Below are 14,659 nucleotides of genomic sequence, written 5' to 3' on the forward strand. Positions count from 1 at the left end.
CAGGCAGATCACGAGGTCAGGAGATGGAGACCATCCTGGCTAACACAATGAAACCCCGTCTCTACTAAAAATACAAAAAAATTAGCCGGGCTTGGTGGCTTATGTCTGTAGTCTCAGCTACTCAGGAGGCTGAGGCAGGAGAATGGTGTGAACCAGGGAGGCGGAGCTTGCAGTGAGCCGAGATCGCACCACTGCACTCCAGCATGGGCGACAGAGCGAGACTCTGTCAAAAAAAAAAAAAAAGCAGGAATCAATGAAATAAAAAAGAAAAAAAGTGTGAACTAATAATGTATTCCAATTCTTCTATTAAAACAAATCTGTAAAACAGCTGAATCTTCATATAAATTAATAAAAAGGAGAAAAAGCATAATTTCTAAAATAAATGCTACAGGAAAAATAATGGAGACATAGAAGATATTCTAAGAATCACAGAAAATGACTTTTTCAACTCTATGTAAATAAGTTTGAAAACCTGAATGTAAAGGATAATTTTCTTTAAAAATATCACTTACGAAATTGATTTCGTAAAGGGTAAGTCTAAAAACATGAGTTACCATAAAAGAAAACTTAAGTTACTAAAGAGTAGCCTGAAAGATGAAAATTACCCCCAAAAAATTGTTTATGAAAGGAAAGTAGCAATGTTGTAAATGACACATAAAGTCCAGCTTACAGTCATGCTTCCGTATACTTGGGGGATTGGTTACATGATGCTTGCATGTCCTAACCTGTGCATAAAGTCCCATAACCAGTCCTGGGGAAGCTGTGCACATGAAAAGTCAGTTCTCTGTATATGCAAGTTTGGCATCCCATGAATACTGTATAAAAATCTGCTTATAAATTAACCTTACTGTAAAAACCGTTGTTGTTCAAGGGTAAACTGTACTATGTAATGGTAGCATACAAAGAAAAGGAAACGACCTTAATCATTAAAGTAGGTTGTATAAATACATTACCAGAAAAACAGGCCAACAGAAGATTGAATGAATTAACTCAATAAGACTGGGCCTGAAAAGTTGTTTCAATGATAAGAAATAGATGAAATATGTCATATCCATAGAAAAAAGAAAATTCAATGATTACTCAGCTGCTAAAAAGGCATATAATAAAATGTATTGTTATTCTTGATTAAAACTCCTTAAAAAGGAATAAATAGGCACTTACCTTGCAATAGATAGTGTTGAAACATACCTGTTTCAATCTAAAAAACAACATTCTTCTTAGTTGAGAAATTAAAGACACCTTCCCACGGAGGCAGAAAGAAAACAAAGGTATCCACTATGATCACTATAGATTTGTTCTGGCAGAACTTCTCAACACAATGAGACAAGAGAAAGAAGTTGATGACACAGTAAGTCAAAAGAATGAGTGTATTGATTATTATTTTTGTTTGGAACACCTAGGAATAAATTTAGTATGAAAGTGCAAGGTCAATATGAAGAAAGCAGTAATTCTATTAATAAATAAAAATGAAGAATTGAAAAAATGAAAAGCTATGTAATGTGCTCTGATAAGTTTTAATATCATTAAGATTTCAACTTTTACTGGGAATTAGACAACATGAAAAAGAAAGTAAAGAGGAGAGTTGGGAATAGTACTATAAGAAAAATATAAAACCATAAAAGCTAATTCATTGCAATATTCATAAATAGTATGATAGACAAATTGAACTGAAAAGAATGTGTAGAAATAAATTCAAATGCACATAGGTATACTTTGATAAATATGACTTTTAGACTAAAGTGGAAAAAATGAACTGATCAATAAACATTATATTTATGGTAGTCATCTAGGAAAAAATTGAATTTATATCTCACACTTTAAGACAAGTTCTTATTTTTTTTTAACTTTTAAGTTCAGCAGTACATGTGCATGTTTGTTATATAGGTAAACTTGTATCAAGGGGGTTTGTTGTGCCGATTGTTTTGTCACCCAGGTATTAAGCCTAGTGCCCATTAGTTATTTTTTGTGATCATTTCTCTCCTCCCACCCTCTACCTTTTGTTAGTTTCTAGTGTCTGTTGTTCCACCTCTTTGTGTCCATGTGTTCTTATAATTTAGCTCCACTTATAAGTGAGAATGTGTGGTATTTGGTTTTCTGTTCCTGCGTTAATTGGCTAAGGATAATGGCCTCTAGCTCTATCCATCTTCCTGCAAAGGACATGATCTCATTATTTTTTATGGCTGCATAGTATTCCATGGAATACCACATTTTCTTCATCCAGTCTACTGTTGATGGGCATTTAGGTTAATTCCACATCTTTGTTAATGTTAATAGTGCTGGAATAAACATGTGTGTATGTGTCTTCATGTTAAAATGATTTATATTCCTTTTGGTGTATACCCAGTAATAAGATTGCTGGTCAAATGGTATTTCTGTCTTTAGGTCTTTGAGGAATTGCCACATTGTTTTCCACAATGGTTGAACTAATTTACACTCCTATCAACAGTGTATAGCGTTCCTTTTTCTCCGCAAACTTGCCAGCACCTGTTATTTTTTGACTTTTTAGTAAGAGCCATTCTGACTGGTGTGAGATGGTATCTCATTGTGGTTTTGATTTGCATTTTTCTAATGATCAGTGATGTTGAGCTTTTACTTATATTCTTGTTGGTCACATGTGTATCTTCTTTTGAAAAGTGTCTGTTCATGCCCATTGCTTGTTTTTTTACTTCCCATTATGTGATCAATTTTAGAGTAAGTGCCATGTGGTGATAAGAAAAATGTATATTCTACTGTTTTTGAATGGAGAGTTTTATTGATATCTATCACATCCATTTAATCCAGTGATGACTTTGGATCTGGGACATCTTTGTTAATTTTTGGTTTGATGATCTATCTAATACTGTCATTGGGGTGTTGAAGTCTCTCATTATCGTTGTGTGGGAGTAAAAGTCTCTTTAAAGGTCTCTAAGAACTTGCTTTAGGAATCTGGGTGCTCCTGTGTTGGGTGCATATATGTATTTAGGATAGTTAGGTCTTGTTGACTTGAACATTTTACCCTTATGTATGGCCCTTCTTTGCCTTCTTTGATCTTTGTTGGTTTAAAGTCTGTTTTGTCTGAAATTCAGACTGCAACCTTTGCTTTTTTCTGTTCTCTATTTGCTTGGTAGATTTTCCTCCAGATCTTTATTTTGAGCCTGTGAGTGTCATTGCGTGTGAGATGGGTCTCTTGAAGACAGCATGCCAATGGGTAATAGTTCTTTATCCAGCTTGCCTCTCTGTGTCTTTTGATAGGGGCATTTAGCCAATTTACATTCAAGGTTAGTATTGTTATGTGTGGATTTGATCCTGTCATCATGATGTTAGCTGGTTATATGCAGACTGGTTTGTGTGGCTGATGTGTAGTGTCACAGGTCTGTGTACTTCAGTGTGTTTTTGTTGTTTTTGGTAACAGTCTTTCTTTCCATATTCAGTGTTTCCTTCAGGTGGGTAAGGTAGGTCTCGTGGGAGTGAATTCCCTCAGTATTCGCTTGCCTAGAAAGGATCTTGTTCCTCCTTTGCTTATGAAGCTTAATTTGGCCAGATATGAATTATTGATTGGAATTTCTTTCATTTAAGAATGTTCGGTGTTGGCCCTCAATCTCTTCTGCCTTGTGGGTTTTCTGCTGAGCAGTCTGCTGTTAGTCTGATGGGCTTCCCGTTGTAGGTGACTTGACCTTTCTCTCTAGCTCCCTTCAACAGACTGTTTTCTCATTTTGACCTTGGAGAATCTGATGACTATGCATCTTGGGCATAATGTTCTTTGAAGTATCTTACTGGGGTTCTCTCCATTTCCTGAATTTGAATGTTGGCCTGTCTAACTAGGTTGGGGACATTCTTATGGGTAATATCCTGAAGTATGTTTTCCGAGTGGCTCACACTCTCTGCATCTCTTTCAGAGACACCAATGAATGATATATTTGATGTCTTTACATAATTTTGTTTGTCCCTTTTCATTCTTTTTTCTCTATTCTCTTGTCTGACTGTCTTATTTCAGAAAGCCTGAAATTCTTTCCTGAGCTTGGTCTATTCTGATATTAACACTTGTGATTATATTATGAAATTCTTGTAGTTTGTTTTTCAGCTCTATCAGGTTATCATGTTCTTTTCTATACTGGCTATTTTGTCTGTCTGTTCCCTTATCATTTTGTTGTAATTCTTTGCTACGTAGATTGGGTTTCAGTGTACTCCTGTACCTCAGTGATCTTTTTTTCTATCCGTATTCTGAATTCTGTTTTTGTCATTTCAGCTATCTCAGCCCAGTTCAGAACCTTTTTGGAAATGTAGTATGGTTGTTTGGAGGAAAGAAGGTACTCTGGCTTTTTGAATTGTCAGAGTTCTTGCAGTGGTTCTTTCTCATCTTTGTGGGCTTATGTTTCTTCAATCTTTGAAGTTGCTGACCTTTGGACGTTTTTTCTTTTCTTTTATCCTGTTTGTTGACTGTCAGGGTTTGATTGTAGTATAAGGTGGGTTTAGTTGACTGGCTTCGCTTCTGGAAGATTTTAGGGGGTCAACGCTCAGCTCCCAACTTCTGGACTGCATGCCCTAACTCTGGGGGACTTGTTTTGTGCTCCAACTTTGTTCTCTAGCTCTTCAAGGTTAGGAATACAATGTGCTGGGTTGGGGCTGAGGTAATCCTGGACTGCTGGTTTCTACACTCTCATGGGTGGTGACAGCAAAGCGTTTCATCGTACGATAGCAGCGGAATCCATCCTTGCTTGCACATGCCAGCAGTGGTGGCAGTGACGGTGTGGCAAGGTGCACACTTGGCTTGTTTTTTAATTTGTAATTTTTTTAATTTTTATAAATTGAGGTGGTACCTGCACAGGTTTGTTATATGGCTACATTGCCTAATGGTGAGGTTTAAGCTTCTAGTGTACCCATCACCTGAATAGTGAATATTATACTCAATAATTTTTCAACCCTGATGCCCCTTCCACCTTCTTCCCTTTGGAATCCCCTTTGTGTATTATTTCCCTCTGTATGTCTTGTGTACCCATTTGTTTAGCTCTCATTTATGTTAGAGTATGCAGTATTTAATTTTCTGTTTTTGTTATTTCCCTTAGGATAAGGGCCTCCAGCTCCATCTGTGTTGCTACATAGGACATAATTTCATTCTTTTCTATGGCTGCATAGTGTTCCATGGTATATACACTTTACATTTTTTAATGCAGTCATCCATCGATAAACACCTAGATTGATTACATGACCTTGCTACTGTCAGTAGTGCTGCAATAAATATACAAGTGCAGGTGTCTTTTTGGATTAAAGACGTAAATGTAAGATCTGAAACTATGAAAATTCCCAGAAGAAAACCTAGGAAATCCTCTTCTGGACATTGGCTTATGCAAAGGATTTATGAATAAGGCCTCAAAGGTAAATGCAGCAAAAACAAACATAGAAAAATAAGACTTAAAGAGATTATGTGGAGCAAAGAAATGATCAACAGAATAAGCAGACAACCTAGAGAATGGGGGAAAATATTTACAAACTGTGCATTTAACAAAGGACTAATATCCAGAATCTGTAAAGAACTCAACAGGAAAAAAAAAAACCTAACAACCTCGTTACAAAGTGGGCAGAGGACATGAACAGACATTTCTCAAAAGAAGACATACGAGCAGCCAACAAACATTAAAAAATGCCCCACATCACTAATCATCAGAGAAATGCAAATTGAAACCACAGTGAGACACTGTCTCACACCAGCCAGAATGGCTATTATTAAAAAGCCAGAAAAAAATAGATACCGGTTGAGGGTGCAGAGAAAAGGGATTACTTACACACTGCTGGTGGGAATATAAATGAATACAATGTCTGGAAAACAATATTGAGATTTCTCAAAGAAATAAAAATAAAACTACCATTAGACCCAGCATCCCCACTACTGGGTATCTACCCAAAGGAAAAGAAATAATTATATCTAAAACAACTTCTAAATTAATTAAATATTAAATAGTTTTAAGAAAACAGAACTAGAGAAATATTAGAAAAACTCATTGGAAAATGTTTCATAATCTCAGAATTAAAGATACTTTAAATATGACACAAAACTCAGGAGTATAAAAGAAAAGGTTGATAAACTAATAAAAAATTAGAATTTTGCATAGCAAAATCTACTATAATCAAAAACAGAGTAAATGGAAAATTGAGAAAGAACTTTGCAACTTATATTACAAAGGACTCATTTTTATTGAACTGTACCTAATAAGAGTAATGCAACGAAACTACTCTGAGATAAATTAACCCTTATCAGATTGGCAAACTGAAAAGTTTGATAATACATGTTTACGTAAGGAAGGGTAAAAAAATGGTCCCTCTCACTCAGCCACTTTGCAAGGCAATTTGACAGTATGTTTCAAAACTAAAAGTATACATAATCGCAGTCTGGCACTTTCACTTCAAAAACTTTATCAAACACATATGCTCAAAAAGATAAACTGACATGAGTGAAGTTGATTCTTTACAACATTTTTTTCTAATAGCAAATGATTAGAAACAACTCAAATGCAATTTAATGAGGAACTGGTTAAATAAGTTGCAGTACATACACCATGGAATTGTAGGGCACATACCATAGAACAACACAGAATAATAAAATATGAAAAAAGAAAAAGAGAAATGGGTAAGTATGAGAAGAAAACATAAGTGAAAATTTGGAGAAAATAGATAAAACAGCATGAGTGGGGAGATTGGCAGGAACTCTGCTAGAATTGGATACTTTTTCCAATTCGTGTTTTTTGTCAACAGAGGAAAGTGCCATTTAAATATTTAATGGATTCATGTATTTTCTTTCACTCCAACATTTGTTTGCTTGGCTTCCCTTCCTCCTCCAGTGACAAAACAAATGGCACAATAAGGTTTAATACACAAAGAAAGAAAAACAGGCTGTTTTCAGCCTTAGAGAGTTTGTTAGATAGCAAGCTTCTAGCATGGATTCCACCAAGATGTAAATATGTGGCAAAGGATTATTTCAGCTGGCTGTGGCATCACAGAGAAGTCCAATATTAGATATTATTTACAATGTGTTTTACTGTATTTTTCTAAGGAAAATATCATCTCCTGTTTGCGAACACCTTATTCTTTCTTGATCCAAAAGCAATAGATGCATGCCTTTGTAATTCAGTTGATCTGGTAAAGACATGAACAAATCAAAATTCCCATTTGTTTACTACTTTCTAAAATAAACAATTGGTAGCACACTTCAGCTACTAGAGAAGTTGCAAGCGTGGCTTGTAGAAAATAAAAAAGACCAAGCTGGCATCTCTTAAATAGTATTCTGTTCAGTGGTAACAGAAACTAAGACAGCAGATAAAATGTCTAAGAGTTTATGGTCACCTACAGATGTTGATATAAAACTACATTTATAAAACCAATCTACAATCTACAAACTGTAGATTAAAAAAATTATATTGGCTGGGCACGGTGGCTCACGCGTATAATCCCAGCACTTTGGGAGGCCAAGGCGGGCAGATCACATGCTGTCGCGAGTTCGCAACCAGCCTGACCAACATGGAGAAACCCTGTATCTACTAAAAATACAAAAATTAGCCAGGCGTGGTGGTGTATGCCTGTAATCCCAGCTACTTGAGTGGCTGAGGCAGGAGAGTTGCTTGAACTCAGGAGGTGGAGGTTGCAGTGAGCCAAGATCACCCCACTGCACTCCAGCCTGGGCAACAAGTATGAAACTCCGTCTCAAAAAAAAAAAAAAAAAAAAAAAGATATCAAATTCTGTATTACTTTTCTGGGGTGTTAGGACTTCAGTATATATTTTGAGATATACACAATTGAATCCATAAGAGTTCACCTCTGGCCCCCAAAAATTTAGGTCCTGCATATATTCACCCTATCCCAACATCCCAAACAGCCTTCAACATTCCAGCATCAACTCTCATCTAAATATCATCAACCTGAAGTTCTAAATCTCTTCATCTAAATTGTCCAAATCAGTTATCAGTGAGACTCAGGGTATGGCTTTTTCTGGGGCAAATGGTTAAGTTTACCAATAAAATTTACGAAGATAATCTGGTTTATAAAACATCTATGTCCAAAGATCAAATGTACACATTAGCAAAATCTGAGGGTAAAAATTATTCTTAAAATCATGAGTCCTTAGAAACAATTTCAAGCCTAAAATCTAGAGGTGAAAGCCTATCATCTTAGAGTTTTCTGAAGCCATTTTTACTTCCATTAAGCTAATCATAAGGTTTTATTTGTATAATAATCAATGAGAAACTTTAAATCTGTCTATCACCCAGCAAAACCCAATGTAAACTGAACACTACCCATTGAATCCCATTAAAGATTACTTACACAGAAAACACTCCAGTTTTTAAAAGAATATTCATGAATATCATGTGTGACACTAGTGTTTGGTAGAACATAATGTGAGAATATTTTTTAATGTCTTCAGCCATTACTGCTCAGTCACTGGTTTGTTTTCGGTCTTACATGAGTTAGAATCAAAGTATGTTAGTGCTACCTAATAGATCACATGCTCCTTTTTACAAATGCTTATGCTGAAATCCAGGGTACCCCATCAGTTATGTAGCGTCATGGAGAGGGATGTACTTATAGTCTCTAAATTGCCTCCATATCCGTAAGAAAAGCTTCAGAGTCAAGAGACTAGAAATAGGATGCTAATGTCAGAAATGTGGAAGGGAATTCAAAGTGAGAGATTGAATGTCCAGCTGGACAATGAACAGACCATATATTATAACAGAACTCTGACCTGCAACCTCTGCAGCAATCAACCCAGAATGGTCAGAATTTAGTCAAGGATTGAGAGCTTCCCTCTTTTTATCCCTATTCCCAACCCAGCCCCAATCAGATAAGGCTGGATATACTCCTCACACCAAACACATAAGATGCCCCCTCCTAGTTGCCATCTCCAGCTTTTCCATATCAACAAATTTCAGTGAGAGGATATCTGAAGATTTCTCTTTTTTTAAACCTCACCATAAAGCCTCCACATTCCTCTTCCTGCCTTTGAATCTCTGTTCTATGCAGGTGATGGTGGCTGACTCCTATGCGACAGCATGCTTGAAATAAATAGCATTCGCTTCTTCTCATTTGGGTTATCTTCATTTATTTCCAGAAAAGGTAGCAGCACTTTACCTTAAAAGCAGGAGAAAATAGCTCAGATAAAAATCCAAGTGTGGAACCATTTACTGTTGAGTGCAGCAAAACACAGCTCCCCTATATAGGTGAGTAGTGTTTTCTTTAAACAGTTGCAATATATTAATATAATGTGCGATATCACTAAACCAGAGGAATCTTATTTTTCTGTGTGTTCCACAAAGAACATACTGAAAAGGCAATTAAAACTATTGAAAGCATAGAGGGTGCTAATTAATCTTTACTTGTTATTTATTCACTGTCTGGAAGACGAAGGATGATTATAGTTGAGGTGTGGCAGGCCAAATCCCATTCGTACTTAAATAAACCAAATGACCCAGAGTAGTACCATAAATTTCAAAATTCCCACTGCAGCCAAATATGCCATCTCCTAGAATTACATTCTTAAGTAAGCCCTAAAATTTTAGAAAGAATGCATGAACTCTATATTTAAACTAGTCAGAATCATGCATCATGTTTATGCACTGGAAACCCTGAGCTCCGTTCAGACACAACATACCTCAATCTAGAAATACAAAGTAACGTGGAAAATGATATACTGATACCACTTTAGTAGCAGCTAAAAACTGGCTCACATCAGCACATTTTTATTTTAATGTGTTCAAGTTTGTACATGAATTTCCCTAGGCAAATTTCTTTAGGTGTATTGCTTCTCATTTGAAGAGTTAAAAAAAAAAAAAAAAAAAGAAACAACTGTTGATTCTGTAATTGGTCACTATCAATCATTTCACCAGAATTACTATACAGTTAAGAGAATTAACTTAAGGTAAAATAGTCACGGCCTTAACAACAAAATAACTGGGCAAAAAATGCATAGGAGGTAATCTCTGCTTTGTAATCTCAATGTGCATATATTTCACATTATACATAATACTTCAAGGCACTTATTTGTATGTATGTTCTGTTTTCCTCTAATGGACCTTAATTTCTTTAAGAATAAGAGCAGTGTCTTTAGCAGAGTCTTAGCCTGAGTATCCGAGCACCTTGTTGCCAGTCTGATATAGATTGGCTCTTCCCCACCCAAATCTCATCTTGAATTGTAGCTCCCATAATTCCCTCATGTTGTGGGAGGGACCTAGTGGGAGGTAATTGAATCATTGGGGTGGGTCTTTCCACAATGCTGTTCTTGTGATAATGAATAAGTCTCACAAAAGTATGATGGTTTTATAAAGGAGAGTTCCTCTGCACACGTCCTTTTGCCTGCCACCATGTAAGACGTGCCTTATTCCTCCTTTGCCTTCCACCATGATTGTGAGGTCTCCCCAGCCATGTGGAACTGTGAGTCCATTAAACCTCTTTTTCTTTATAAATTACCCAACCTCAGGTATGTCTTTGTCAGCAGCATGAGAACTAACACACAGCCTAAAACATAGTAGGTACTTAACAAATGCAGAATGGGTGAATAAAATTGTCATTGGCCATTATTTCCCACCCTTAGCACTGACCATAATTTCTGGCAGTAAATATCAGGAGCACCTGAAAGGACATAATAGCATGGTCATAGGAGATGGTTCAAAGCTGAGTTACTACTCTAATATATATTCCTTTGAAAATTTAAATGAATCAACAATAAAGAGGTGGACTTTTGTCTCAAGTGTCTAGTTTATATAGAGAGTCAATCTTACTGTCAATCAAGGGAGGAATAGCACTGTAACTGAATTTCACCAACAGATACTGAAAGTTTTCAGATCAATTAAAAAGAGGCAGGAAATGCTATAACTTGAGAGAACTGACAAGTTGGCTTAAATTTGTGGTGGGAATTCTGTGATAGTTACATGAAAAAGACGTAGGACAGTGAACATCTTTATAGATTTTTTTTATTACACTTTAAGTTTTAGGGTACATGTGCACAACCTGCAGGTTAGTTACATATGTATACATGTGCCATGTTGTTTTGCTGCACCCATTAACTCATCATTTAACATTAGGTATATCTCCTAATGCTATCCGTCCCCCCTCTACCCACCCCACAACAGGCCCCGGTGTGTGATGTTCCCCATCTTGTGTCCATGTGTTCTCATTGTTCAATTCCTACCTATGAGTGAGAATATGCAGTGTTTGGTTTTTTGTCCTTGCGATAGTTTGCTGAGCAGCCATAAAAAATGATGAGTTCATGTCCTTTGTAGGGACATGGATGAAGCTGGAAACCATCTTTATAGATTTTTAAGAGTCCCGGCACCAAGTTTGTATATATTAAGCCCATCAGTTGATATTCATACCTTGCCAGTGGAGTTGCCTGTTTTAGGAAACCATCCGTGTTTGGTTTATTTGCATTCTATGTATAAATAGACATTGAAAGTACCTTACTGGGAAGACTGTGGAGTGATTCATGCATCAGGTAATAATCGGATATTAATAATAAATAACAAGATATCTTCCACTTCTGTGACTATTTTGTTCTATGATACAATGCAGTGATTCTCAGTTTAGCTCTGCCATGAGTAAGGGCCACTCTGCACTTCCTGGGCCTCATCTTCCTCCTCCTTCTGAAATGCAGCTTAGCTGTAGTTGATTGCTAAAACATTTTCTTGCTTAAAAATTTAAAATTTTTTTTTTGAGAACCAAAACCTTTTTAAATGATAGAAAACACTGCTTTTTGCGTATGTTTTCTCAATGCTTTAGTCAATTTAGGAAAGGCATCATATTCCACTTCAGATCGTAAAATCCGTTAGTGGAAACTACACTAATAAATAATGCTTTACAGAAGAGATTTGTAGCAGAAAAATTCTTGTTATTTACTGCTCATATACCAATAACACAGGTGGTAATCTTTAACTCACTGAACTTTCCAGTCTCAGTTTGATTTAGTTGCAGGATTAAGAACATGATTTCAACACTGATATTGTAGTTCCAATTGATAACTCCTTTCTAAATAACAGGTGTTTATATCAGGTTTGCAATTATGTACAAACATTTTATATGAAGAAACTTTGTCAAAGACATATTTTATACTCTAGATATTTTTTAAAAATTATTTAAACTCAGATTTTTATAAATCAAATATATTATGGTATCTTTTATTTGGAAGAATCTACAATAATGAATAAATAAGACATTCTTGAATACTGACTTCAATATCTTGGAGGAAATTTAGGGAAACTTAGAGAAAGAAATGTTTCTTGACTGCTTTACCATTTTTATCTTAAAGTGAAGTCATAGAATCACGGAAGTTTAAAGATGAGTGTGAGCTTTGAAATGAGGCAGTCCACAGTCTTTAATTCACATAAGACAAAACTGAGGTTATGGCTGCTTAATAAAAAGAAATAATGAAAAAGACAAATTTGGACTTCACCAGAAATGTAGGGCTATGATAGAGCCTCCACTATTCAGGCTTTTGGGTAGAGCTCCAGAAAACTCATTCTGTTGACAGAGCTAGCATTAAACAGGATCAGAGGAACTGGCACAGGTTAAACTAACTTTTAAAAGACTCATACGATAAGCAAAAAGTCAGTATGTTAATTTGAATTAAATATTTTTAACTTTAAGGCAAACAGGAAAATCACACTGGTTGATCTGCTTGTCCTCTTCCTTTAGGAAAAAAAAAATCTACGATGGACAGTATCGTTAAGAGGATTTTAGTGGCCAGTATTATTGAGTTACAAGGGCCAATGAACCCGTCTGTGAACTTGCCTTTGCTATACAGATATGACTTCAATCCACTGCAAACAAGCTTTTGCCCCCAAATCTCCAACAAAACTGATACTGCGAAGGTCACTAACAATCTTCTTACTGGTGTATGCAATGGTCAGTTCTCAGTTCTTATTTTTATCACTTGACCTGTCAGCAGCAGATGAGAGCTGATAATCCTTCCTCCTTGAAAGTCTTTTCCAGGACACCATTTTCCTGCTTTTCATACCTCACAGGATGCTCCTTCTCTGTCCCCTTTGCTGGTTCCTTATCTTTTCTAGGCCATCTTAACGTGAATTCCCCAAAGCTCAATCCTTGGAAGCCTTCTCTTCTGTATCTTCATTCACACCTTAGGGCAGTAATTCTCAAAGTGTGGTCCTCAGACCAGCAGCATCAGCAAGACCTGCAAACTTGCAAGAAATGCAAATTTTCACATCCGTCCAAAGACCTAATTAATCAGAAACTCTGGGATTAGTTCTCAACAATCAGTTTTAACAAGCACTGCAGGTAATTGTCTCGAATATTAAAGTTTGAAAACCATCTCCCTAGGGGACCTTATGGAGTCTAAACTATTAATAATACCATCTGTAAAGTGCAAACTCTATTTTTTTAAAATCTGTAGCCTAGTCTCTTCCTTATGAAGTCTACATTTTTATATCTTCTGCTAATTTGATCTCTCCACTTGAATAGTTAATGAGCATTTCAACCATTACATGTCAAAGCTAAAGTTTTGACAGTTCACCCATTTTTTTCTATTTGTAGTGTTTTCAATTTCACTTAATGACTAAACCTTCCTTCCTGTTGCTCAAGCCAAAATTTTAGCATTATATTGATATCTCACTTTCTTTCCTACTCAGTATCTGATTCACCAGAAAATTCTGCTGGATTTTAAGAGGCATCTACAAAATGGCTGCATCTTATTACTTGCGGTGCTACCAGCCTTGTCAAATCATCATCATCTTTTACCTGGAGATGTGCAACGGCATCCCAAGAGGTCACCCTCTTTACCTGTCTATAGTCTGATTTCAACAGAGCAAGTAGAATGGTGGTTTTAAAACAGAATTTGGGAATTTAGTTGCACTTTGATGGTGTTAGTCCACAAAATCTAATCCTTTTGCTAACTACAATAAAAATTTGTGAACAAAACACAAACATACAAGTAAATAAAAGGAAAATACCTATATCTGTGGGATCTCAAAGGCAAATAAATGGGGGCAGATTGTGAAGGAAAGTCAAAACTTAGAGAAGGAACCTGGCTTAGGGTGTTTGCTTTTATGGTTTTTGACTCAATGAGAGGTTTCAGTCACAGAGGAGAACATCAGCATTGGTAGATAAAACTCCTAAAAAAAACACCTCATCTTTTTGGGAGAGTAAGGGGAAAATCTTGTAGTGGGCGGGGAGGGGGAAGCAGAAGAAAGACTAGCTTAATTCTGTGTAAGAATCAGTATAAGGCTGAGATTGGAAAGAAAAAAATCTTGACGAAATCATAGCAGTAAACTTCCAAATCATCTGAAAGACATAAATTTACAGATCAGCAAACAGGAGTACCTCCCCCCACCAAAAAAAAAAAAAACTTGCCTAGATACATTAAAATCTGTGTGTTAAAATCCAGAGATAAAATAATCTCAAATGCTACTAGCAGAAAGAGACATATTACAAACAGGGAAACAATGATTTAAATGACTAAAATTTCTCATCTGCAATCATGAAGGCCAGAAAACAGTGAACACTTTTCAACTACAGTAAGAAAATAACTGTCAACCCAGAATTATATATACATCATAAACATTTTTCAGATATGAAGGCAAAATAAAGTTATTTTAAGATGAGAGAAATCTAAGAGGCTTCTTCACTAGCAGATTTACTCTACAAAAAATGCTAAAGAAAATTTTCAAGTTGAAGACAAATAATGTTAGAG

The sequence above is a fragment of the Symphalangus syndactylus genome, chromosome 1 (assembly GCF_028878055.3).
Source record: "Symphalangus syndactylus isolate Jambi chromosome 1, NHGRI_mSymSyn1-v2.1_pri, whole genome shotgun sequence".
Lineage (NCBI taxonomy): Eukaryota > Metazoa > Chordata > Mammalia > Primates > Hylobatidae > Symphalangus > Symphalangus syndactylus.